Source organism: Bos indicus x Bos taurus, chromosome 17, assembly GCF_003369695.1.
Source record: "Bos indicus x Bos taurus breed Angus x Brahman F1 hybrid chromosome 17, Bos_hybrid_MaternalHap_v2.0, whole genome shotgun sequence".
Lineage (NCBI taxonomy): Eukaryota > Metazoa > Chordata > Mammalia > Artiodactyla > Bovidae > Bos > Bos indicus x Bos taurus.
The window spans coordinates 67029918-67034666 of NC_040092.1; the positions used below are offsets into that span (position 1 = coordinate 67029918).

At 48.0% G+C, this 4749-nt stretch overlaps 1 non-coding gene across 1 annotated transcript; it reads left to right on the plus strand.

The window, feature by feature from the left end:
* The first annotated feature begins 834 nt into the window (after window positions 1–834).
* Window positions 835–940, plus strand: LOC113875202. Its single transcript, XR_003506201.1, has one exon. It is a non-coding gene; the product is annotated as a U6 spliceosomal RNA (small nuclear RNA).
* Window positions 941–4749: the final 3809 nt, after the last annotated feature.

The window sequence follows — 4749 nt, forward strand, 5'->3', positions numbered from 1 at the left end:
ATCATAAGGCAGTTCTCTTTCCAGTTTTTTAAGGAATGTCCACACTGTTCTCCATAGTGGCTGTATAGTTTGCATTCCATGGAAGTAATAAGGGACAGTATTTGTCTTTCTCCGTCTGACTGGTTTCACTTAGCATAATGCCCCGCAAGTCCGTCTGTTTTGCTGCAAATGGCAGAACTTCATTTTTCATAGCTGGGTAATATTCCGTTTTATATCTACACCACATCATCTTTATCAATTCATCGGCTGACAGACACTTAGGTCGCTGCCATATCTTAGCTACTGTACATAATACTGCTATGAACATTGGGGTGCGTGTGTTCTTTTCAAATGAACACTTGGCTTCCTTGGGTCAGGAGGATCCCCTGGATATTCCACCCAGCAGTGGAATTGCTAGATGTTGCTTATACTATTTTTGTTTCTTTCAAAACCTCCATACTGTTTTCCACAACGGCTGCACCAGTTTACATTCCCACCAACAGTGTCCTGGGGCTTTCTTTTTTCCACATTCTCAAACCAACATTTGTTATTTGTGTTCTTTTCTATGATGGCCATTCTGACAGGTGTGAGGGGAAAGCTCATTGTGGTTTTGATGTGCGTTTCTCTGATGATTAGTGATGCGCCTTTTCATATGCCTGCTGGTCACGTGCACGTTTTCTTTGGAATAATGTCTATTCAGGTCCTCTTCCCATTTTTAAATTGGGTTGTTTGTTTGTTTGCTTAATTGAGGCAGTCGACTTTGTCAGCAAGCCAAGAGTGGATTTCCCTGATAGAGGTGAGTTCACGTGATCAGTTGGATCAGGCTCCCAAGAGACTGACAAAAACAGAAAGCCTGTGCTCACTTCAGCAGCACGTACACTAGAATTGGAACAATACAGAGAAGATTACCGTGGGCCCTTGCAAGGATGACATGCAAATTCGTGAAGCGTTCCATATTTTTAGCCTATTAAACAGAGTAAAGTAAGTCAGAAAGAGAAAAACAAATACCGTATACTAACACATATATATGGAGAAGACAATGGCACCCCACTCCAGTACTCTTGCCTGGAAAATCCCAGGGACGGGGGAGCCTGGTGGGCTGCCGTCTATGGGGTCGCACAGAGTGGGACACGACTGAAGCGACTCAGCAGCAGCAGCAGCAGCAATGCATATATGTGGAATCTAGAAGGATGGTACCAATGGACCTATCTGCAGAGCAACAGAGAGGCAGATGCAGAGAACAGACTTTCGGACACACCGTAAGGACTGCAGAGCAGCAACAGAGAGGCGGACACGGAGAACAGACTTGCGGACACAGGGGTAAGGAGAGGGTAGGACGACCTGGGAGAGCATCATGGAAACATAAATATTACCACATGTCAGACAGACAACCAGTAGGAGTTTACTGTATGCAAAGGAAGCTCAAACCAGTGCTCTGCGACAACCTAGGAGGGTGGGTGGGGTGGGAGGTGTGAAGGAGCTTAAAGAGGGAGGGGACATATGTATACCTATGGCTGCTTCATGTTGATGTATGGCAGAAACTAACACCATACTGTAGAGCAATTATCCTCCAATTAAAAGTAAATACATTTAAAAAATCAGGAAACCTATTTGTTTACCTTGAAAAATACATTCATCTTACAATCATGTAACCAGTCATATGCATTCTTTCCCTTTGCTATGCTATGCTAAGTCACTTCAGTCGTGTCCGACTCTGTGTGATCCCATAGACTGCAGCCCACCAGGCTGCCCCGTCCCTGGGATTCTCCAGGCAAGAACACCGGAGTGGGCTGCCATTTCCTTCTCCAATGCATGAAAGTGAAAAGTGAAAAGTGAAAGTGAAGTTGCTCAGTCGTGTCTGACTCTTAGCGACTCCATGGACTGCAGCCTACCAGGCTCCTCCATCCATGGGATTCTCCAGGCAAGAATACTGGAGTGGGGTGCCATTGCCTTCTCTGTTCTTTCCCTTTAGGTAGAAGTATATGGAAAACCACAATCAAAGCAAGGGATTGCTCGGTGAATTGCAATCAGAGAAAAAGAATGAGTTGAATGATATGAACGTGAAAGTTATTAAACTAATTCTGAGCTGATCAGTAAATAGCTTTTGCCCTGAGCCTCTTATGAGCGCGTGCTCACAGCCCTTCCCACGCCAGGGACTCCACAGATGCCCCAGGCACTACAGGATGCTTGTTGGGTGTAATGAGGATCCTAGGTCCCTGTTCCAGCTGTCGGTGAAGCCCTTTGTGTTTGGTTGGTGCCGGTACAATATGGGTTTTAACAATATGAGCTATCATCTCTGCTGAGGGGTCCCGTCGTGATGGCCTGAAGCCCCTCCCCATCACCTCCACAGAGCCTTCTAACATGTGGGTACCCAGCCCCTTGGACCCCAGCCTTGTCTTGGCCAAATCGGAACTCAATCCTGATGTGCTCACGATCTCAGCCTCCTTTTTCTGCATGTCCGTGATGCTCTGTTCGCTTTGACAGGCCATGCTCTCCCTGGGGATGCTCCTGATGTCAATCCAGTCAGCTCTGATCTCAAATCCATCCTGTTCATTTAAGGAGACGTTGAATATATCTCCTTTGATCTAGTGCCGGTTGGCTTTGTAATCCTTCTCTCAGAGGGAAATTACATTTCCCATTTCCAACTTCTTGGGGGATGCCTCACAGTCAAGCCCCACAGACTACCTTCCCCGAGGAATTTAATTTTCATAGAATCCAACAGAGCTGGAGCTGAAAGAAACCTTAATGCTCATGGAGTTCAACTCTCCTGTTTTGTAGACAAGGTAGCTGAGGACCAAAGAAATAATGCTGGATTGAATGATTGTTTATAATGAATATATTATTTACTACCAGCCCAAATCACAAAGAAGACATTAATAAATTGAGCCTTACCGGAGAACCGTCACCCGCTTTTTTATAACTGTGTAAGTCTGATGACCTTCCTGAACACACAGAGGCCGGCACCTCCACAGTGGGAGATGCCAGGGAGCTGTCCAAGACCAGTGAGGCTTCACAGCCAATAAAGAGCCAGGAGTGGGAGTCCCAGCGCCTAACGGCAAAGGAAGGGGAGGAACTCAAGAAAGTATTGGCAGGGAGCCACTTTAGTAAATGTTTAATGAAGACAGAGGAGCTTCCCCAGTGGCTCAGTGTGTAAAGAATCTGCCTGCCATGCAGGAGACGTGAGTTCGATTCCTGGGTCGGGGAAGATCCCCTGGAGAAGGAAATGGGAACTCACTCCGGTATTCTTATCTGACAAATCCTATGGACAGAGGAGCCTGGCTGGCCACAGTCCAAAGTGTTGCAGAGTCAGACATGACTGAGTGACATGGGGCAGAGCATATGGATCATCCTATGTAACCCCTTTATTCAAGTGAGGAAATAAGTGATCTGGTAGATGATTGTATTGTTTTAGTCTTCCAGCATCCATTCTCTCTTGACAGCTGCTAAGGCACTCTTGAAACTCACTTCCTCCAGCCTGACCTGTGAACCCTGTCCCTCACTCCCATCGCTGAGACCGAAGCTCTAGATCCCTCCTCCTCCTTCTACCCCAGCCAGCGGTGAACCCAATAGGGCAGCTGTCCTCCTCCTCTTCCGGGACTCAGCCCACCAGAGCCCCCTCGCCCTGATTGGAGTGTTCCCAGCACAGCACAGTTTCTAGGCTCCTGCTCCCCACCCCACCCTCCCACCCCCCACCCGCAAAGTGCTAGGGTGACTGCCTGGGTCCTCAGGCTTCCCATCTTGTTGGTGTCGACTAAAAACATGTTGAGAAGGCTTCCCAGGTGGCACAAGTGGTAAAGAATCTGCCTGCTAATGCAGGCGATGTAAGTAAGAGACGTGAGTTAGGAAGATCCCCCGGAGAAAGGAATGGCTACCCACTCCAGTATTCTTGCCTGGAGAATCCCATGGACAGAGGAGCCTGGCGGGCTACAGTTCATGGGGTCACACAGAGTCAGACATGACTGAAGCGACTTAGCACGCATGCAAAAGTTGAGAATTATATTTTATTTGGTGGACTTGATGGGCCTCAAGCCCAGGAACCAGCCTGTCAGGTAGTGCTGAGGGACTGCTCCAAAGGGGTAAGGGAGGAGCCAGGGTTTAGAGGAGTTTTTGCAACAAAAACCAGGTAGTCAGAACATCAAACAGATCACTGTTAAGTATAGAAAGCCAGACTTCTCAAAGTAATGAAATTAGTGCTTCTCTACATATGGAGAAGGCGAGGGTCTGGCCTCACTGAAATCGTTCCTTTGGTATGCACCTTAACTGCAGAGTTCAGCTCAGCCGTGCAGACATGTCCAGCTGTTTGTGACCCCGTGGGCTGCAGCACGCCAGGCCTCCCTATCCATCACCAGCTCTCTAGGGCCAATATCTTGCTTTTTTCCATCCTGAACCTTCCCAGTGTGCATTGTTTGTTGGGGGCCGCGTGGGGCGGCTATAGCAGCTGATGGCCTGATGGCCACAGAATCCTTCGTTTACTCATATGAACATTTTCCATCTACATCGGTGTTCTCTCCACAGCCTCTCATTCAGTTCCCACGTTGCTCAAGTGAGCCTGCGTGGCTTCTGTGGCTGACAACCAAAAACCTCCAGCTGATACACTCCCCAGTCCCTCACCCAGGGGCAGAGTCGAACCCAAGTTTTCCCTGAATCTCAGACAGGGCACTGTTACTGGCTAAACCAAGTCCTCCCGAGTCCATGTATCGAAATCCTAATCCCCAAAATCTCAGAATGTGACTGTGTGGGGACAACGTCTTTTCAGAGGTAGTGAAGGTT